The following is a 23946-nucleotide window of genomic DNA, read 5'->3' as shown; positions in this document are numbered from 1 at the left end:
ACCGCATTCTTAAGTGTTGGCTTCAATTTGCCATTTACTCATCTATTACCGTCCTTTGCACTTCTTATATTTTTTAAGTGCAGCTCTCTATTTATTCACGCCATTTGCCACACACTTTGACCATAAAACGAAGCAATTCATTCAACTACGCTTAAGTCGTAAACCAAAAAAAAAAAAAGAAAACAGAAAACAAAGAAGACCTTTCACAACAACTTCTACAACTTCAAATGCACATAAAATAAAATAACAACAAAAGGAGGAGAAGCTGAGCATATGCCGGCGCCGGAGCCAGAGTCGGCGCCACATGACGTATGCGTAATGCTTCTGCACATTCAACTAAGCACATAATTTAAGCGGCTTTCATAAGCAGATTTAAAACGAACTGACAAACACTGACATAACTGCTCAATCTTTCATATGGCCGTCAAGCGTGCAAGGAAACTTTGCCGAAAATGGGTCGACACCCGGCACCAGACAGCCGACAGCCGACACCCAACATGCAGCACTCAGGCAAACATATTTCAAATGCTCCAGTAGTCCAGTACCCTCTAGCCACTACATCGAGCTCGCCTTAACCCTCCCATCATCGCTCGTCCTGCATCGTCCTCCATCGCTGACTAACTGAAAATGTATTTTGGCCTAATGAAAAGGACCGCCTGCTAGCCAAGTGGACTTGTTGGCGCCTTGGCTCATCCATCCAGCGATTCGTGCCTGCATGGCTGCCTGCATTTAATTAAGCTGGCCTCCGAAAAAAACAAAAAAAGTGGAAGAGAGCTGACGCTAAAGAGTGCATTGGGCGCAGACAAGCAGACAATTAGTTACCATCAGCATGAAGCTTTAAATGAGTCCTGCCATTCAAATACTGCTGCTGGCTGAACTCGAACAAACAACAAACACACTCGTATGAGTAGAGCAGCCATTTTTGAGGCCATAAATTATGTGCGCACTTTTCAAGTAAATCATGGTCAGCACTGGCCTTGCCCACATTTCCTCCCTCAACCCGAACCTCCTCCTTCTTGACCACATGCAAATGCATGACCGAAAGTGGCGGCCAAGTGCACCATAAGTGGGGCTTGGAGATGGCCAAGCTTTGTATGCTGTGTGGTGGGCATAAAATAATTTAAAATAATAGCAGTTAGCAGCAGCAGCAGCGGCAGCAGCCAATGGCAAGCACATATGTAGTTAAGCATTATGGCTTCCAAAAACTTGTGCTTCGAAACTTTTGTGTTTCATTTCCATTTCCCCAACACACAAAGTCAGATAAAAAGTAGGAGAGGTAGCAAATGGTGCACTTGACGAAAAACAAAACGACATTCTTGAGTTTCGAGACTTCTAAAACCTTCTTTATGCGACTCAACTTGCGTTAAAACCAACTCTAGAATTGCCTTTTTCCATTCTAGAATATGTACATAACTCTTGCCTAGTCTACCATTTATGTTTTTCATTAATAGCCAATGAACAATAAAAATGCAGACATTCAAATCTATTTGCTTGAAAGAGGTGTATAATTGATATTATAATTTCTATTGTCATTTTGCAAAATTTACGGCACTGAAAACAGAGCTGAATATTTGTATATTTGGTTGTGTTGAAAAATATTTTTCAGTTGCCAATTACGACGAAATTCGACTCAACAAAAGAAAGAATGTACGATTGAATATAAATTTCATGGCCTAACTTCATATTTGTACTCCATCATATTTTATTCATTTTCTATATTATTTTTGCTGTTATTACTAAAATAATTTTCATTAATGTGTTCACAAAACAAAAAAAATGCAATCAACTTAAAAAAAATGAACAAAAACAATATAAAGATTCATAAAATAAATTAGTGTAGTGTATATTTGCTTATAATTCGGGCCCAATCAAAGAAATATATACAGTGGAAAATATCTTAATAAACTCCTATTTTATTTTAACAATTATTCTGAAACATTTGTTCGGGGACACTCCGCTTGGGCGGACAACAGTTCACCGATGATGATGATGAGTGTCAACATAGTATTCACTTTATATGCTTCCATAATCTCTGATAAATGAATGACAAATTGGTAAAGGAATTTATACATAATATCATTCCTTATCATAACGAATAGTATACTTTCTTGTGAGCTGACGGCGTCAATGGGAGTGAGTGGAGTTTCTTGATCACATGTACATACATACTACTTATTTATACTTATTAGAAAAGTCGTTTGGGAACGTAAAAAGGGAAGCCAATTAGTCAGAGATCGATTCTCCACCCATCTAAGATCGTAATGATACTAATAAGTAGTAGAACTAAGTTTAATGACAACCCCCCTTAGCAAACCCCTCAACTATTACGGAAAACATGAGTGGCTTTTTAACTAACTAGTTAGCACTATTTTAATTATAAACTATACCCACAATTCTCAATGTTGATTAATTAAAGCGAAATTATTTAAAAGAAGGTAGGGAGTGAAGAAAACTGCTCAATAGAGTTGATTTTTTATTGTCAAAGATGGCCGCTTAATTAAACTGACTTATCTGTTGGTCCCTTTTCTTTTCGTACGCCTTGCCTAATAGTCTCGGCTTTTCATTGTTAAGGACTGTTCCTTAAAAGCTAACGTAATCGCATGACCTGATGTAATTATTCTGATGCCTACACGAAGCTGTACTCTTCTCTTCACTTTCGTCATCAATTTCGCCAATCAAATACAATCGGCCTACTCGTCTTTCTTAGAGTGTAGCAAAGCTGACTGCGTATGGAAGCATATGCATAATGGCAAAGCGTGCCGAAAGCCAAAAGTTTATGCCAAAAGACATTGCGATGTGGGTGGCTTGAACTCGTTTGTTTTGACTTTCAAATTGCAGCAAAAGCAGCAAGAGAACTGAACTGCAGCTCCTGCTCCTGCTCCTGCTGCTTCTGTTGCATCTACTGTTGCTTCTGGCCCCGAATGAACTTTTGCCATTTGTGCCTTCTGTGCCTCTCCATACCCTTTTGTGTGGGTCGGTGTGTTTCTTTAAATATAATAACGACTGGGCACATAATGCATTTTGCTTGTTTACAAAATTCTTTGGTCCAGTCAAGTCAAGTCTGAATGTCAGAAAGCTCTCTTGTATTCTGTCATGCAATGCAAATATATCTATATACATAGTATAGTTCTTGATGTACATATTCTCTCATATTGTATTGCATACAGATGCTTGACTGAGCAGTGGCCCAAACGAATTGCCATTTAACACACTTCGGTTCAGAGCCCCTGCCCTTGTACTGTGTCCGTTTGTATATCCTTCCGTTTACTGTTGCTTTCGCCCACTCCTGCCCCCCACCCCATGTGTTGGGGCAACTCTTTCTCCTGCCCCTACAGCAATTGTTTGCCTTGCCGCTTATCATTGTTGCCGTTGTTTGTCTCGTCCTTCATATTCATGGCTATATATGTGGGTGTGTTTGTTTTCTGGCACATTTCTTCTTTTTTTTTGCCAGCATCTTCAACTGTACACTGCATTGTTGATGTTGCTGTTGTTGTTGCTGCTGTTGCTGTCTCGGCAAGATAATGGCATAATATTTGTTTGTCACAAACAGCTCACAACATAGAAAATTGTGCCACACAGTACTCATAGTCGTCGTCGTCGTCGTCGTCGTCATCGTCGGGTCAGCGAGATGTTTATCACAATCTTTCCATTGCTTTTTATAACATTTTCTGACAGCAACTATGAAATGGGAAAAGTTTTTCATTTGTGATGATTAGCTCAAAGCTTTAAATGGACAGTTGCTAAATAGCCCAAAGCAAACGTCCAAACAAAAAATAAAAAAATATATCTTTCTTGTAGAAATGGGTACACATATGAGTTTTCAGTTTAATTATTGTCGAAAGCAAAGGATAACGACATAAGAAAAAATGAAGTAATTAAATGGAAAATGCTAGCTGAGTGTTTCAAAAACTTAACTTATAATTTTATGATGAAGGCTTTGGAATGTTTCTCGCTAAGTAATCTTGAGTGATCTACAATACCAGTTTTTTTTTAATTTATTAAAATTAAATATAGTATACATTTTTATAATGAATATTCGACAATTAATTGAAAATGTCTTCGTTTTGTAAAGAAGATGTATTTCTAAATCAATTAGAAACATTTTACCAACTAGGTTTTGCTTAAAATCTGAATTACTGCTCACTATTAAATATGTCATTTTTTTAAATGTTGCTTGTCATAATATTGTTTTATTTATTAAGAGTTTTAGTTCGTTTTTTTGGAGAAGCAATCAAAGCCCCTTTGAGCTCTGCGCCTCGCTGGTATGCAACACTTTTTTCCACACTTTCCTTTTTTTCACTTTTCGCTCATTTTTAACCTTGAATAAATATAATAATACATATTCAATGAAAGTAATTGGTGTATATATCTGTGCTAATTATCTCTTATTCTTTATTTGCAGCATTTTAAAACGCCAGCTGTCACAGCAGTGCATGAAAATCGAATTAACCTATTTATAAGGTAAGCCTTAAATTGACTTTTACGAATACAATTAGCAACTTACATTTCAAGCTACACTTATATATAGACTTAATTATCTGGAAAGAACAATACCCTATAAAAATTCTTTATAGGTTATGCAACGCTGCATTCCGCACAATAGTTAGTATAATTTGTTGCTACCCTTGAAGGGTACGGGGCATAAAACAGTAATTTGTACTGTTTGGTTTCCACATCCGCGATTTCAACTACAACTGCCGCGCACGGTAATACTCATTTAATTACTTAGTGAGTCTCTATATATGTGTGCTTGTAGGTACATGTGCGTGTATTTGTCCGCGTCTTGTGCTAACTTCAGTGCACAACAAGCGTTGCAAATTAATGCTCATTAATGGCGGCGGAGGCAGAGTCAGAGTCAAAGCAAAAACCTTCACCTACATGCTACAGCAAAAACAACAAATAAAGCAAAAGTATGCCACTCTTACGCCTAATGATTTAATTACACAGAAAACGCACAAACAACTAGAAAGGCGCTGTGCAAACAAATGCTGAAAAATGTCATAATAAATGTGGAACTTAGGCCAAGTTATTCATACGCCGCATTGGTCGCAACAGCTGTGAATCTTTTGAGTCGCTTTGTCTCCATCTCTTACAGTAGTCAGCTACTGAGTGCCTATGCAGCCTCTAGTCACTGCCATGAAAATGCAATTTCAACAATTTTCAATTTTCGTTTTATGCCGCGGCGCAAATAAGTTGCTAGCAGCTAGACACCACCCCGCACCCTACACACCACCCCTTGGCACCCACCCACACTTCTCACTACTGCTTGTTTAGTTGCATGCCCCTTCAGCCCGGTCTGCTTCTTTTCAATGCTTTCAAATTGAAAAAGCAAACTTGTCGCGTAAAAATTTTTATTATTTTGCAGGTCTACTGCCAATTTTTTTCTTCTTTTTTTTTGCCTTTTACTTACACTTGCAATGCGCACGTCTGGCCCCCTTCCAGCAACAAACATGCCAGCGAGTAGCAGTTCTGCAAATTGTATGTTTCGCTTCACTCCTCAGTCTCCTCGCTCCCGCTCGCCGCTCCCCGCTCCCTGCTTCTCGCTCCTCACGCCTTGGCGACACTTTTACAGCTTAAGCGAAGCTTTGCAATGCATTAAAATCGGGCAAAACTTTGCCAAAGATTTTTGTTGCACTCAAAGTTCTTACGCGTTTTGGTTTTTCTAGTTCTCTTTTGCCCCCATTTTCTTTTTCCTTTTTATATATTCGCTACTGCACAAGAACTTTTGCTGGTAAGCGTAAAATTAAGCCATTAATGTTAGTTTTATGGATTCTTTGAATTGGTTTCTCTCTTTGGCTCACGCTCTTACCATTGAGTTTTAAAACATTACTAAGCTTTGCGTTTCTTGCCAAGGCAGAAGTATTTAAAGGCGAACTCAACTCTTTACAATGAAGTACTACATGAAGGGGATGTCCTCATTCGCCAGGAACCTGCTATAAAACATGTCTCACTAGCAGCAGTTGGTGTTCAATTCACAACACTTAATAGTCTACAACTATTATATAGCGCGTATATGTGCTCTTTTCAGTCAGTTTTCAATTTGTAACTTAAGTGGCGTTTTTATAAGTTATTTCACATATCTGTAGCACTAGAAATCAATTGTAATTAAATGCTAATAATGGTATAAACTTACTCGGTCTCATCAGTTTATATTTATACTTGAACGAATCATTGCCCTACGAGCGCCTATTCTTTGTCGAACTTCTTCAAACTGACATTATAACTGACAGCAATAATATTTTAGATATTTTCTGCACTTAACAGCTTAAGCAAAAACATTACATTTTTATTGATATTTTGCCTTTACTTGGTTAATATTTTTATGCAAATAAATAACTAATGTCGTGTGAATAAACCATCCAAAGTCCTCAATTATAATAGACACTTGAATATTTTAAAAGCCTTTGAATATTTATTCTAGGGCTGTTCAAATCTGATCAATTAATGATTTAATATTAAGCACAATTTGATCGACCATGCAAATAATTCATCTCCATTTTATTCCACTCTTTGGCTTCTTGAAATTATAAAAGAAATGGATCCGCACAGCTTTTTACTCGAAACCCATTTATAATAAAAGGTTTTTGCGAAAAGTATTTCTTTCTATAGCTTTGGCACACATACGCGTTCTGACCCTCAAACGAAAAAAGCCTCTTCAGAGACAGCTTCCACCGAAATAGAAAAAACGCACCGACGGACGAAACACCTTTTCCAAATGCTTACCGACATCTTTTCAGACTGAGGCTTCAAGTTAAAGCGCACTTCTGAAAGCAAACAAAAGCTGCAATTCAAAGCATGTTTGCAATGCCAACAGATGATAAAAACAACAACAACAACAACAGCGACAGGAATAGGAATATCAGGAGGGAAGAAGACAAGAGCAAAAGTAATACAAATGACTAAGCAACAAAAGCAACAACAAAGCCGAATATACAAAGCCATAAAGAAATGAAAGAAATTTTCAAAAGTCATTGCAAGGCGTTTATTGCAAAACAAAGCGATGCAGCGTGGCATAAGTTTTCAAGTTGAAATAACAACAACAGCAATGGCAATGGCAAAAAAAAAAAAAAAACTCGCACACAGACACACACACAAAAAGCAACGCCAACAACAATAACAATAAGAACAACTGTATTGTAATACGAAGCAGCAGAGAAAATGACGTTGAAATATTTCAAACGAGCAGACGTTATAAAACATGCAATAAAGGAGGCGAGAGAGAGAGGTGGAAAGGGGGAGAGGGGAAGAGAGAGAGCGAAAATCACTAGAGAAAATCAGTGGATGGGAAATGCATGCATACACACACACACACATACACTCTCACACACACATAGATTTATGCATGTATGCTAACAACGGCCAAGAAATAACACAAACTCGAGATCCAGGGTCGGTCGTGGCAAGCAGTTTAACGCCTAAGCGCTAAGCTGCTTTATCCCCATTGTAGTCATTGTTATTGTTGTTTTTGTTGTAGTTGTTATTGTTATTGTTAGTGCAAGTTTTGTTTTATTTGCCAAGTGTTGCTGAGCGCTAAAGCTTCTTGGTTTGTTTGCTCGCCTTGACTCTTAACTTGGCCTCTCACTCCCCCACTCCCTCTGCTGCGATAGTTTTCAAAACGCTCGGACTGAGGCAACTTTGCAAAGTTTTTTGACAACTACCCAACTAATTTGAAAGAGGACTTTGCAGAAATGGGAAGGGGCGGAGGGTTGAAGAGGGTGGAGGCTGGAGGATGGAAAATGGTGTGGCATTTGTGAGTGTGGCACACAATTGCTCTCGCAGTCTTGTGCGCATTCAAGCGGCTGCACTCAGTGGCCAATCAATCTCTGACCAAACTCTCACACAGTTAGGCCCCACACCTCCACACCTCTAGACCCCAGTCAACCCAGACAGTGCGCCAGCAAGCCACAGGCAGCCACCATTTAGCCACCATTCTACTGACCACTTCATCTTCATTCATTTCGACAATTGCTTTGCGCCTTGTTTTATGCCCTTTAAGAGCGCGAGTACATTTGTTACACAGGCGGCAAGTGATTGCTTTGAAGGTAACTCAATTGAGTTTCTACAATTTCCAGCTTTATAACTCCCGAAAATCTGTAAGATTCTTGATATTTCAATTTCTATTTCTTTATATATATGTGTGGAGGGCAAAAAGTCCAACGTAAATCATTCTCAAGCATTCTCTTCTTTTTTCTTGACTTAACTCAATTAAACCTCTACAACTTCCAGCTTTATAACTGCATAAGATCTATAAAATTCTTGGAAATTGTGTTGGAAGTTCTTTTCACTATTGAAATCTTCTTCAATTTGTATACATTCCTATTTCTTTATATATATGTTTGGAATGCAAAAAGGCCAACGTAAATCATTCTCAAACATTCCCTTCTTTTTTCCTGAAAGGTAACTCAATTATGTCTTTACAACTTTCAGCTCTATAACTCCCTAAATTCTATAAAATTCTTGGGAATTACGTTGGGAATTCTTCTCTCCTTTGAAAATCTATAGTGTATACATTTCCATTCCTTTTCTTCCCCACCGCAAATCTTTCTTCAACACTTCCTTCTTTTCTCTTGGTTTTCCACCCACTAATCATTGCTTTTCCGACTCTTCCCTTTATAGTCAAAGCATTGGTCCGATTCCATTGAATGCCATTGTAAGCATTAGAAATGTTCAGTGTTTTCAACTTTCCGATAAGCATTTTAACTGAATAAAATAAAAGCTGATTTTCGCAACCATTTTGGAGCATTTGCATTCACAGCACACGTTTGACTGAAAGCCTTAACTGGGTAGAAGTGTATCTAAAGAGTGTATCTCGAAAGTTTTTGCAGCAGCCCCTTTTTTAGCTTGAATGCGGACTCTAGTGGCTCGCTTGTTAGTCCGGGCGACAATTGCAAATATGTTGCAATTTCCCAGCCATTCCGAGGCAGTTTGCCTATTTGGCGCGCACTTTTGTCTGCCGCCGTTTTCTTTGCATTTCATTTTGTTGAATTGTTGCTCAAACTGTTTGTTTCGCCATGACAAGGACTAGTGCTCTTGCTGCTGCTGCTGCTGTTACTGCTACTGCTGCTTAGGATGTGGATCGAAAAAGGGGAACCAGGGTCGGCAGCTTGACAGGCAGCATGCTTGAGTTGCTGGTTGCCGTTTGCCTCGAGCGCAAATATGTTTCAACTGCCTGCACATCCGTGCCTCGACATCTCCTTGCATCGCATTGTGCCCCCAACAACCTCGTTTTGGTTTCGTTTTGTGCGCCTTGCAACAATGAAGATTGATCACAGTTTGTGCAACTTGAGCGCATTTTGTTGCCTTTCCGTTGGCACTGTGCAATTTTTATTTTTTGCGCCGCTTCCAAACGACCTTCTGTGCATTTTTTCTCTCATTTTTTTCCCTCCATGCGCCTTGTCGTTTAATATGAAAAATTATGGCAAATATTTGTAGACCACCAATGGCTGGGACGCGGCCCGCATAACTTGCGGGTACGCCACTCGCTCTAATTGCACAAATTTGTTATTATTGTTGAAAGGATAGAAATTAATAGTTGTTGGTTGAGTGCCAAATGCAAATCTCCCTTTTGCACAACAGCTGCTATTATTGCGATAGTTAGGCCATAATACCCATACGCCGCGTGTTGCAAAATCGCGTCAGGCGAAGGCAAAGTCGCGATTGGATTGAGGAATTCGTGGAATTTCGGCCGTCATTAAAACTGGGTCAGGTCAAGTAAATGTGCGTAAATATTCCACAGAAATGCGATTACTTGGTGTGGGAATGAAAATTGCTTAATCAGCAGAAAAATTAGCTATGCAAATTGTTTTACTTTTTTTATACTCTGTACATGAAAGGTACATGAGTATATTAGGTAACAGAGAGGAGGAGGCGTGGCAGGCACCACAAAGTATATACTATATATAGTCTTAAACAGCATGACAAAACGAATCGATCTATGTCGGTGTGTCTGTCTGTCTGTCCGTATGAAAATCTGAATCCCTGAGACTAATGCTTTTTTTTTATTATTTTTAATGCAACACCCCACTCCTTCTTATATAAGTAGGATGTCTCAGATATCGAATATCTCCAATAATAAAAAATTGAGTGAAAAGTATTTAGATCTTTTAGGAATGATATTAAAATATAATAAATATAAATGCTAAGTTATTGAAGGTTTAACAAATTTATAGAACCAAAATAAAACATAATTGGAAAAGTCTTAGAATATGTGAAGTTGAAAACTCTACATTTCATAGTTCAGTCGTGTAATACATATTTGTATACATATTTGCATTAACCTATCCTTTTCAACAAACCAATAATATAAAAGCATTTAAAACTTAACCTAAAACTGCAACAAATTTTAAAGCAAAATTTATGGAAATTATTTTGAAAGAATTGCAAAACCTACTTTTTCTTAAAATTTAAAATTTGCCATCGTTCAAAATGCTGCCTATTCATCATTTCTAGCATATATCGTGTTCGCCATCCATCTTCATGCTATCTAATTGGACAATACGCATACGCACTGTATGACAAATGATCATGCAACTTTTAGCATGCAACTATGTGGGCAGCAACTGCAAAACATTTAAGCGCCAACAAGTCTATTGCTTACATTTTTGCGCACTATTCCAACTGCCAAAGCCTTGCCATTGTATATATGTATGTATGTATCGTATTTATGTGCTTGTTGTGTGTGTGTGTGCCATTCAGTGGCCAACGGCAACAGTCAGGAGTTGCCTGAAGAAGCTTCCAACGACCCACAATCGACCAACTGTTGCACATTGAAGAGCCAAGTAGCAGCTAAGCAGGCAGTCCCAACCATTTTCTTGCCTGTCTGCTTCACTGACTGACTGACTGACCCGCTGTTGTCATGTCAACTACAGCTCAACTGTCAGCTAACCCTCTCTGCTGCAGCTTTTCTGGTGTTCGACCGTGCCGCCATGCTGTTTTAACTTTAAGTGCCGTTGGCATAGTTTTAGAGCCTGAGTGGCAGACAAAACGAGCGTCGTCGCTTCTTAAGGCGTTAGCTTCAGTGTCTGGGCTTAGCTGCACTCCAGTAAGCTGCTCCACTCAGTTTTGCACTGAAAAAATAATACCACTTCTATCTTCATTACGTAGTTCTTTTGAAAAACTGTAAATACTTGATACTTTAGTGTTGATTTTTGAAAACTCTCTATAACAACTAAAGTGTTTTAGTTGGTAACTGAAAAGAAAAAGTGTAATGCTTTGTTTTTTTCGTTTGCTTGTGCTGCGGGATGGGCCTGCAGGTTTGGCCATAATACGACAGTTTGAAGGGAGAATTGTTAATAAGATTTAATTAATTGTCAAATATTCCTATTATCCATAAGCTTCAATTTCATAAATGCCCATGTTTTCGGTTATATTTGAACGTACGGAAGAACTTTGTAAGAGTTTTGATTGCTTCTGCAGCGTCAGTTGGTATTAATTAATAGTTTAAAGTGTTCCTTAATATACATGTTGTTACTTGCTGTTTTTGCGAGTGTGATTTAGTTGAGCTTTTCTGCTATTTATAGCAGGCACTTCCAGCGCTCAAAAGCATGCTACACTTTTTCCTTGCCACTTGTGAACTGTTGACGTTGACGTTCCTTTTGTTGCTGTTTCTGTTACAGTTCTTGTTACTTGTTCTGGTGCTGTTGCTGTTGATTTTTCATTTTACAATGCTCAGCCTGTTAGCACTTGAGTGTGAACAAACGGCGGTCCCCATCTTTTTTGTACAGTCTGTCCATTTATCTGTTAAATAAAAAACAAACAGCCTTGCCTGGGCCCAAGTCATCTCGTCTCGGCCTTTGCCATGCCATGCTATGCCATATGCATAGCAATCCAATTATCATACGCCCCTTGGTACCGCAACTGATGGCGTCGGTCGCTCTGCGGCAATGGACGACGTGGCAGCCGCCATCGCCGCCAACGCCGCCGCCGCCTGGACTCTAATTGGAAACAAACAGCTTGCGCCAAAGCACAAAAAATAGATAGGAAACCGTACAAAACAGAAAAAAAAAAACAGAAGACAGCGAGCGAACTGTAGATTTACATTTTTCAAACAAGCGGTGCGTTGTTTTTTATCAAACATCGCTATCTGTCTGACTTAAAATTTCGGTCTTTTGCGTTCACGCCAACGTCGGCTCTAAAATTTCAAATGCAAAATATTCAACAGCGAATGCGGAGCGGACCGAAAAGCAGAACCAGAAGACAAGCGACAAGCGCCTGGCTTCAATTTGCTTGCTGTTTCCGTTTTTCTGGGCGCATTTATTTTACATTCATTCTTGCGCGCACACACACACACACACGCATACACAGGCACACAGATACACACAATCATAGACATTTGCTGTCAACGATAAAAATCGAAAATGCAAACAAGGCCAAACGAGCAAAACAGTTTTTAACAGTTTCTAGCGGTTTTTCAACAACCAAAAAAGTTGAGCGCCACTTTTGCCAGCACAGCTAAATTCAGAGTAACATATAACAACAAAAACAAAAAACAACAACAATAACAAAGCGTATGAATGTATGCGAACAACATTGAAAAAACAAATGAATTCATGGCCCGCAATTTTAATTCATCTGTCGGCTTTAATGCAATTTGTAAGTGTTGCCCAGCTGCCTGCTACGAAACTTTTTGTGCCAGACATGCTGCCACGCCCACAACAACGCCCCAAATCATTCACAATGCATTTTGTAAAGTAAACAAATAGTGGGTATGGCAGAAGGAGGGCAGTTGGAAAAGCTGTCAGACGTCGATTGGTGAAAATACTTGTATGTTGCAGCTGCTTTTTGGCCAAGTGCTTAGCTGCTGGTCTCCTAACGTATAGTGCTAGATAGCGCAGAGTTTGACAGAAGTCCTTGAATAGCACAAAGAATGAAAGGGATATTTCAGATTCTGCCACTACTTGCTAATTTGAATAGTGATTGGTGGCAGCAAAACTGTCGTGAATATATCGAAATAATTTAAAACTTGGTGTCCAAACACAGATATTGTGCACAGGACAGCGTATTAATATTTAGATTTAGAGACCGTTAACAGTAGCAAGTTCGCAAGTTCTGTTTAGTGTCAGTTATGCAAAAAAAAAAAAAAAAAAAAAAAAAAAAAAAAAAAAAACTGGTCAGCAGAGAAATATGTATAAAATAAGTGCTGATAAGCTGATTCCAAAAGTTTCATTTTCATCCGAATAAGCTCAGCCTTATTTGAGCGTCTCCCATTAAATGGGATATGAAATCCGCTTTACACTTCATATTCAAATTCATTGCTGTTTTTAGGTGTAATCGATCAAATAATTAATTCCATTTAATGGGATATGAAATACGTTCTACACTTCATCTTCTAGTTCATAGCTGTTTCTAAGTGTAATCGATTAAATAATGAATTCTTAAGTGGGCCACCAATTGCTTAGTTATTATTGGAATTGTCATTTAAAATACTTTTTTTTTTTTGGGATTACAAACTCTATTTTGATTTAAATATTATTCGTCCAACTGTCAACTGAAAACAAAAATTAATTTTTACTTTCATAAAAGAGAACAAATTCAAAGAAAGTGCTAAAAGACAAAGGAAAGAGTAGACGAATTGTGTTCTGAAAAGTCTGTCTGGAAAGTCTCTTTTATGCTTGCATAAGAGCTGGAAATAAGTATAAGCTATTGGCCAGATATGGCTTATATCAAACATGTTGTTGTGAGCTGATCTGTTTTGTCTCTGTTTGACGACCATTTTATAAATTTATATAATAAGCTTGATTAGTTCAAATAAACAAACGTCTAAAATGGAGCATAAGAAACGTTTCTAAGTATTCCTCCATATTGTAAATGGTTTTTTATTTATGATAATACTGAAAAGCATTAAAAGATTTTAGATAATATTTTGAGAAACAACTAAATTTTCTTTCTTAAAGTATTTACAATCTAATCTTAAATAATAATATTTGCTTTTATTTTATTTACACTGAATTATTCATTGAGCAGCACTTTCTTTTTAAGCAGCCAATAGGCCTCTGTGTTTAACAGCGTAATTATTCAGATTGTTGCACATCCCTATTTTGAAAAGAACTTGCGCACTATCGCACTAACACATGCAACAAATGTGTGCAATTTCATGTGTGCGCGCGTGTGTGTGTGTGTGTGTATGTGTTGCGATCTGGCAACGCTGTTTGCCAAAGCAAGCGATTTGAAATTGTCGCACGACTCTGTGTGTAAGCGTCCACTCCCACTCCCCGCAACAGCCTCTGCCTGAACGTCCAGCTGCCTGCCACAAACTCTCTCACACACATACACATACCATGCGCATTTTTTTGACAAGAACAACATGTGCGAAACGTGAAACAACAGCAACAACAACAATAGCTTCGGCAACATCATGACGAGTATGGGACACGGCGTGGCAAGCGGCCATAAAATGGATTGCACTGCCTTTCGGATATTTTCGGGCGCAACGTGCAATTCCACTTGGCACACAATGCACTTACATGAATACTCACACACACACACACACACACACACACACAGAGAGAGAGACGGCTGCACACATCAACACACATGCAATTACGTGCTTGCGTGCTGTGTGTTTTGTGTGAATGAGTGTGAGGTGCTCGCTTTTGCCTTTTTATTCGAATTACCAATTTGAATTCGATTTACGCTTTAAAGTGAGGCAGCGGCGTTTTATTGCATTGTTGCAATGAGTTGTGTGGCCCTCGGGCTATGTGGCACTCACTACCCGGTACCTGGTGGTCTATGGTCGATGCTCAATGGCATGTCTCATCTGCTGGCCGACTGGCCATGGAAATGCAGTTTTAAATGCAAGCGAACCACTTAAAGCGGCATCATGCAAAGTTTTGACTACATTGACTATTTGCTGGCAATTATAAGAGAGTCGATCCCAAGTGCGCATGGAAACTCCTTCAATGTTGTGTGAATTGATGGTAAATATGGTTTGGGTTGAGGACTTAAGCTGCGGGTCGTTGCCGAGCACTGCAAGCTTTCCATTGATTTTAGCCAAATGAAGAACAGAGTCCGGGTTTTAAGCAGCGAACCGTTTCGTTTCATTCAATAACACGAGTTGAAGCACAATTAATGCACTGCACATTTGTTTATTTAAATAAACTCTCCTAAATATTATTTATTATTATTTCAAAATTGAAACAAATATGTGGTATGAGAGCCCCGCATGCTTCTCTACACCTCGCCCTGCCAACAAAAACACAAACAAAATTTTCACAATAACTAGGAAAAAATCTCAACGTGTTATTTAAACTACGCTTGCAAAAATGGGAGCTTAATTTTCAATGCAATGTTTTCCCATTATGGTCAGAATAGTTTAATAATTGAATGTAAGAGGTTAGATTTATTTTCAAAAAAACTACAGTTTGGCCAAATTAAATATCAAAATTAGAAAATAAAGTAAAATCTGAATAAGTTATTGTTTGTCCATTTTTATATTAAAGTTGAAGACAAAATACTTTGTTGCCCTTTCGAGCAAACCATTTGCAAATATAGCCCAACTATGCAATAAACGGATGTTTAAATTATTATAATAGAAACAATTCAATTTTTACTTTAATTATATAATTAAATTCTAAAAATTACGATTAATTTTCTGGAATAGAAAGTAAATACTTTATTATAAAAATGCAATTAAGAATTTATCTCTCTTAATGCGAACTTATTATTCTTAAAAATTACACATTTTTATTCACGATGAACATTTTTGTTTAATACAAATTTAATGAATTCATTAATTAAATTCTTGTTTTGTTATTTGTCTTCTTACAATTTTTGATGGAAATCACGCTCCAGCTGAAAAAGAAATTAAAGTTTTTGAAAGCAGAGCTCCAGCAGAACGAAGAGAACATAAATAAATGCTTTGACTTCAAAGTGGATAAATAAACTGAGCTGCCATTTGTGCCAAACTGCAGCACAATTCCATATTTTAATTTTATTTAAATTATAGTTTCCTTAGACATTTTCGCTGTTCTGGGATCCTTAGCTCCTCATTATAGCCATCCATTCTCATTGCACCCACTGGCCCAATAACACAATTTTAAGCTTCCACTTTACAAAGCTTAGATGAAGTTGCAAGTCAGCACGTGCTTTTGGGCTCCTTCTTCATCTCACATATTCATGCACGGGGCCACATAATTTCCCACAACTTCCGTGGCTGACTTGTTTTAAAAGTTTGCAGACATAAAACACACACCCATAACCAACACACACACACACAGACAGACCCATGGAGAACGGTGAGCGTTTGAAGTCAGCTTTTTACTTCATTTAAGTGCAATTAGCTGTCTGGCTAATTAGTCTAACCGGTAGCATGACCACGCCTGCAAAACCAGAACCAGAAACAACCAGACGTCGTATACCCCGCCACAGAACTTTTCCTTGCAACGTGGGGCGCTACTCTTGCAACTACATACGACTAGACTATAGTAGGTACGTAGACTGAGAAAAATGAAGGACCTGTTTATTTTCAATAGATGGTGGACTGATGTTGAAATCAAAGGACTTCAGCTAAGATTTATTTTATTTTTGTTTAATTTTTAAACCAATTTGGCGATTGTTAACTTATAAAATAATAATAACAAATTCAAATTTGTTACTTTTTACAATGCCTTGCGCAAAGATAAACATATTTCCGTAGCATCTTTTATGCGCTATCCAAAGGTGAAATAAATACCCTATATTAGGATAGTACGAAAGTACGTAACACATAAAAGAAGGTGTAAAAGTAAACAGTAGTTTTTAAAAATACTACTTTTTAATGGCGTCACATCTTAAAAGTTAACTTCATTATTTGACAGAAGAGTTTCTAGCAATCCTTATTAAATTATATATCGCTTTTCTTCTCAGTCTTAAATCCTGTTTGACTGTCTACGGTAATTTTTACTTCAGTCGCGCTCGACACTCATAATGAAATTATAGAGCGAACGTGCGGGCCAATTTTATATTGTGGCTTGATAGTCGGGCAGGTCAGCAAGGCCCTCGGCAGGTACTCAGACGTAGTCGTAGTCGTAGCCGTAGACGTAGACGTTGGCAAGTGAAGAGCGGAAGGTGGCAAGTTGTGGGCATGGCGTGTGCTATTGTGAGCGCGACTAATTGAGTTTTATGCAGCGGCAGAAGCGGCGTTTAATTGCATTTCAAAGGATGTGTCCTTATTGGATTTTCTGCTGTTGCTGTCTCCCAGCTGTTTGCCCCGCGGGCCAAACAAATGACAATGGAACATGCAACAAGGTGCAGAGATAGGGAAAGAAAATTGCTTCCCAATTAGCGGTCAAGTCAACGACAAGCACATGAACAATGGCCAAAGACAAAGGGCACCATTTACACTCACACAATTACAGAGAACCCAGCACATATAAGCACATACTTGTACATACATATATACTCTTTCATAATTCACACGAGCTTTTGTGGTCTTATTTATGACAGCTGCTTGAAAAAAAAAAAGAGCGAAAAAGGAACAACTAACGCACTACAATTATTTTCCATTCGCTGTTGCCTTCTTTGTTGGCCAAAAGCTTTTAAACGCAATGTTCGCTCTTGTTTGTGTATTTGTTTTGGTTTCTGTTGTGTTGCGTTATTTAATGACTGCAGCGCAAGACATTAAACGCTTGTTGGCCGCATTAGTATTTCCGTAATGTATTTGGCAGCGGGCTGCCTCGCTTGGCAACACTCTAATGTGCCACATCGTGTGCTGGCAATGTTCTCGCATTAAATTAAATGCAACAACGCGCCCGCTGCTGCTGCCGCATTCTAAACCGGGCCACGGCATAACGAAACGTGTTGCCCAAAAGTATGCAACGAAATGTGTCAGCGACACACTTGGGCACTTCTCTGGGATTCCCAGTTTATCATTTTAGCACACGGCATAGTTATCTTGGGGAAAAAGGGATCGAAGAATTTCTTTTTCGAATAAGTCTTCAGATAAGAATATGGAAATTTTTCAAGCTTAAGGAATCACTGGGATTTTATCAATTGCCAATTGTTTAACAATTTAGATAAGTGTGCTTAAGTAACATAAATACATATACATACATATTTGATAACCTGACTTTTCTACTTAAAAAGGAAATACATGCAATGCATCTGTAATTCATAATATCAGACCTTTTTTATGTTGAGAAATGGCAAAAGATTCTCTTCAAATAGATGCACAGACTAAAGAATTAAGCGACCGAAGACACTTCGAGAATACATCTAGATTTTAATTATTTGATAGTAGAAAGTAGATAACAGTTATGGATGAAAATAGGAGGAGGATAAGAGGTATATGCCAGAAGTATTCGTAAAAGAGATATTGAAATAGGTTGCAGAACAATTCAGCAGCTGCAAAATCGACACAAGTCAAATGCTTTAAAAAACAAACGACTTATTAAAGTTCGCTTTCAAGTGATTCCTTATTTTGTGATGGCTGATTTAAGACCTCTTTAAACAGAAGCGAATTAAAAAAAAACAAATTTAAAAACGATCCACCAATACAATGAGGGGAATTATACATATGTTCTGCCTTTAGTGTCCTGCATTCAATGCCATTTCTGACTGCCCGTCAAAGAACTATCTTGTCATTCTCATTTCACTGCCACCCGTTCACAATTTGCTGCGCTCCCAATTAGGACAGCCATTCACAAAGCTCTCTTCACGTTACAATTGTATAATATATTTACATACGTATAGTATTAATGAATGTACACTTAAAGAACAAACCGAAGAAATCGATATAAAAACTGAGCAGCCAGCTTGAATAAAAAGTACAATTTAATAATCATTTATCCCATACCTTGAACAGTTCTAGTACGTTTTGCAACTCTCTTCCATAAGCTCTGGTGCTCTCTTCAGCTTCATCTGAGAAATGGATAAATGACGATTCAGTATCAGATCAAATCATTTAGACCGAATACACTTAGGATTTGTCCCAAAAGGAAGTTTTTAATCAATTTTCAGCCTTGAGTATTGGCATTTTACAAAATAAATACAATAATTAATGGGGGTTCGAAGATTAAAAGTTAAACTTATTTGAAAAGTTCTAGATGACCCGGAATGGAAGGTCGAGCGGGTGGAGTCTTTTGGGACATCTGTGTTATCGAGAAGATTTGTGGTAGTATACGAGTATTAGTTAAAATGGATTTCTGTCATTGCTACAATTTGTTATCCAATCTCTATTGAGTTCGCTTTAATCCAAATCAAATACGACTCAATACTAAACTAAGTATTCGAATTATTGAACTATTGAATTCCTCCATTTTTGTCTCAGTGTAAGGATATATGTAATAAAACTTTACTCTTAGCCGTCAACTGAATTTCGCATTTAAGCTCGCTGCCACCCGTCATTTTTTCATACCACATTGTTTGTTTGAAATTCACCTGGAAAATGCAACTGTAAAGTTGTAAAGTGTGCACTTCATAAAACACAAAGAAGAACGGAGAGGGATAGGGGGAGACTGAAATAAAATAAGAGAAGCCAAAACAGCATTCTTTATTACGTTATGCTTGTTATTATTATTTTAAGCGCTTGCATAAATTTATGCACAGCTAACTCCCTCTTAACCTCACTACAAAAACAAGAAAACAGAGGGGAAGTACAAAAACGTTTATTTGTAGCGTCGCCGCCACCTTATTATTACAAAAGCCAGATGCTTTTTGACTGCAGAAATGAGCGGTGGAAAAAAAATACTATACATGCATACATACATATAAATGTAAAATATGAATGAAAGTAAGCTCAAGCAATACTAAAGGCAAATAATAACCCACATGCCTACCAAGTTGAAATTAAAGTACAGTGAACTATTCCAAGTATGTGTATACTATTTAATAAATATACACACTGAAAGTTATTCCAGAAGACAGTTTCAATCCCAACAAAACTTGTGAAAAGAAAATGAAGAAATTTCTATACATAAGTATAGAGAGAGCAATGCTTTGCTTTTCCAAAAGTAACACTAATACTGCAAATTATGAATGATGTGATGAGAAATAATAGCAATACAAAATATTACAACTGAAATATTTTACAAGTTCCACAATTCAAATTAATGAAAATAAAACCAATTGAATAATATTGGTTGTTGCACTTTAAAGTCTTTCCTTTTTTGAAGGAATGATTGTAATACTGTTAATTTTTTTTATTTTTTAATATTTGAATAAATATTTGGTGTGTTTTATGTTATGTTAATAAATAAAAAAAATTCCTTACAAAAATTTGTAAAACAAATTAATATCAATTTGCTTTTTTACACAAAAGTTGTTATTAATTATTTAACACTATCCCAGGCTTATACTGAGTTCTATATGGTTTGGTTAAACATTTTATTACAAACGAATTTTTAAACCATTCTCATAAAAAATAGGTAAAAATTATTTATACCCATATATTTTTTAAGTAGAGCTAAATAAATATAAAACGCTACATAAAATTCAATTTTTGTAGATGCTTTATGTTGCTTTTCTCCGGTTATTGTTTAAGCTACTTAGTAATTAAATATTTTTAATTCCAATTTAGGTTACTTTTCATGCTTCTTTTGAAAGAAATCTTTTAGTAAAGATAAAAAAAAATAATACTGGAGCATTCTAAGAACCCCTTAATATGCACATTCGAATTGTCCAATTTGCAAAATATTCTATATAATAATATCAAATCCAAATACCCAACAGCCCACTTCTTCTCTGATTTGTCTAGTAGTTCACATTTGTCGCATTTAAGCAACATCTACTGTATAACTTAAATGCGCGCAAGTGCGTTTGTTTGTTAGTACGCCATTCCGGAAATGCCACACATAACACACACACGCAAACACCCGCACTACACACACACACACACACACATACTGCGAGTTCAAGTGCAGGCAGCCGAGCGCCGCAAGGCATACAAATGTTTTGCGCTTTCTTTTGTTCTTAACTGGGCGGCGTAAAAAACGTTTATGCTTCGGTTATTTCCCAACAATACTGCATACGCAGGTGTGTGAAAGTGTAGCCACAAACACACACACCCACACACACAAAGCACAAACACACAACCACATGCATACACCTGTTCATTTATGTAAGCAAAAGACTTAACGTTTGCCTCATTTGTTGTGCGGCCTGAGGTACAAATTTTATGCATTTCTTTCATTTGCTTACGGTTTTATGTCAATTTTAGCAGCTGGCCCGGTGCCCCAATAAGTATGCTACATAATTGCTATCCGAGGGACACACTAATGCGTACGCTGACCGTAAAAGCGCCATTAGAATTCAATTTTGCAAAACACGCTGGTGCTTCGCACTTCCACACTGGCATATATGCGAAATATTACAATTACACACACACACGCACGCACACTCACACACATACACTAATTGAGTGGCCTGACCGTGCGTGACAATCAAAATAAATAAGGCCATAAATATGTGCGATAATCGATGCACAGAACTTAAATTGCTTGATATTGAGCGACGGATTTATTAAGTGGAAATGGCAGACACATTTATGCAGACACATTTATACACACACACACACACTCAGAAGACATGTTCAGAGCGCAGCAAACTAAAATAAAAACAAGAAAGGAATGCTAAAGTCGAGCAGGCTCAACTCTTAAATACCCTGTACCACCCCACAAAAAAGTAATTTAATTAATTAATTAATTTAATTTAATTAATTAACTAAATTAATTTAATTAATTAACTAAATATTAACTAATTAATTATAAAATATTCCATGCATGCATACATACATTTACATTTACATCAGAATCGTGCCTTATGCGTGTTTGTGTACTTGTATGTATGTGTGCATTGGGCCTGGTTATATGGCTATAACTTTCTTTTTGATCATTCTATCATAATGAAACTTGGTATACGGATATATAATTACTAACCTAATGTGACTACCAAATTTAAGTTTAAAATTCCAAGAATTATGGGAGTTATAGAAAATTGGTAATAGGGGGGGAGTGGGGGGTTGGATCAGAAAAAATGAACAAACTTGTCCTTTCTCGGTCTCAGGAGAATCTGTATACCAAGTTTGGTTATTCTAGCTCTTATACTTTCGGAGATCCTTGCGTTCATACAGACAGACAGACGGACAGACAGACGGACAGACAGACGGACAGACGGTCAGACGGACAGACGGACAGACGGACATGGCTATATCGACTCGGCTTGTCATGCTGATCAAGAATATATATACTTTGTGGGGTCTACCAAGCCTCCTTCTGTGTGTTCCATGTGCACTCGCACAAAACTAATATACCCTTGTACCCTTTGGGTACAGGGTATAATAAATACAGTACGAACGAGTTTAAGCGCCAACAAGACAACAGGAATTCACAATGCTTGTTTGGCTGTGATCTTCCAGCGAGTTGTCTTGAATATTTGTTTGACCAACGTGTTCTACTTAAATGAAAACTGAAATAATAAAAAAAAGGAAATTATTCTGATAAACAGTGCATACAAGTATAATATTAAATTCCCAAACGTATGAATGCTTTTGACAATCTATTCAGATAAGTGTTGAGAAAAGAAATCTTGAAGAAGCTAAGCCTTCAGTTCATCTGACTGATGAATGCTTTTGTATTGGAAATATGGCAGGAAACGTTTGTCATCGTAATCCCACGTCATCAATATAACAAAAATATATTATATGCTGTGATGCATTAAATAAAGTTTGTGGAATTGCAACATCGAAGCAACATCACTATTTTAGATAGAGTTATTCAAATGATGCTTACAATAGAATCCTTTCTTCTGCATTCATCCAATTACGGATTGCTTTAAATAGTTTATAAGTACCATTACCTGAAATTGGTGCTCCCATTCCGAAATTAAAATCATTCTTTTCTTCTCAATGTTCTCGTTAAAAAATAAAACTAATTTAAAACGATTATTTGACAAACACAACAGCAGATTTGAAAACACTTTTCGTGACCAAAAAAAAAACAGCTAAATGTTTTTTCTAACATCTAGCATGAACAGAAACAAGTCCAATTTATTTACTAGCGCACCAAATGTGTTATATTTTAAATTAAATTAAATCATAAAATTAAGCTAACATAAATTATAATGAGATTGTATATGGAACATATTTTATTTGCTACTCAAAATTATTATAAAATTCTGTACTTAAAGTACATTTTTATTTATATTCCCGAATGGAAATAAAAATATTTTTCAACTGCAAAAATCGCTTTTTTTGAAATGATTACATTTTCACATTTCTTGATTTCCGCACATAAAGTATCAGTATTTGCAGCATATTAAGCTTCATATAATACAGTGAATTGGTTATATAATCAAATCATAAACTTTCTTCGCTGAAATTTTATTTGCTTTTTTTTACAATAAAATTGGAAGTGGCGCCTACACGATTAGTACTGTACTTATATTTTAACCACTTGGCCATGGACGCTAAACAAATAGCAATAAAAGTCGAAAAATAATAAGGTTACAGCCGGCACTCTTGTGCATGTGTGTGCGCGAGGACTTATGTGTGTGTGTGTGTGTGTGTGTGCTTTATATGCCACACCCACACTTAAGTGCCCTTTAGCGTTTATTGCGGCATGTGGGAGGCAGGCAGGCAGGCAGGCAGGCAGGCAGGGAGCCCGAAACTTGAGCGCTAGCGGAAATTACCCATACACATGTGCGCTGGCAAAGTGATGCTTGTTGATTTGCCGGTCCTGGGTTTCGAGTTTCTCGTCTCTGGTAGCTGCTTGATGCCAGAATATCAGACCAAACAGCCACAATCAGCGGACTAAGCGGCCGTTCGACCACCCACAACTTTGACTGCCTAATCTCCATCGCAATCCCCAACCCCATCGGCGTCTCCATCGCCATCTGCTGTTTAACGCACGGAAGTTTTGAACTTAAAATCCATCCGTGTGTACATAGTTTAAGGGGAAGGTGCGCTTATAAACTCATAAATCTACAAGTTGTGCCACATAAATAGTTAGGAAACATACACACACACTATAACCCAGG

General features: G+C 37.4%; 1 protein-coding gene across 1 annotated transcript in view; it reads left to right on the top strand.

Moving 5' to 3' along the window:
- The window catches only part of LOC115623583 (trophoblast glycoprotein), a 67739-nt gene that overhangs the window by 40829 nt on the left and 2964 nt on the right, over nt 1–23946 (top strand). Inside the window, exon 3 of the mRNA XM_030517983.1 lies at nt 4403–4461. The gene's annotated coding sequence lies outside the window, so the exon portion shown is untranslated. The remainder of the gene's footprint in view (nt 1–4402; nt 4462–23946) is intronic.

The sequence above is a fragment of the Scaptodrosophila lebanonensis genome, unplaced genomic scaffold, assembly GCF_003285725.1.
Source record: "Scaptodrosophila lebanonensis strain 11010-0011.00,11010-0021.00 unplaced genomic scaffold, SlebRS2 tig00000053-arrow-pilon, whole genome shotgun sequence".
NCBI classification, from domain to species: Eukaryota; Metazoa; Arthropoda; class Insecta; order Diptera; family Drosophilidae; genus Scaptodrosophila; species Scaptodrosophila lebanonensis.
This window is presented reverse-complemented; position numbering and strand designations above follow the sequence as displayed.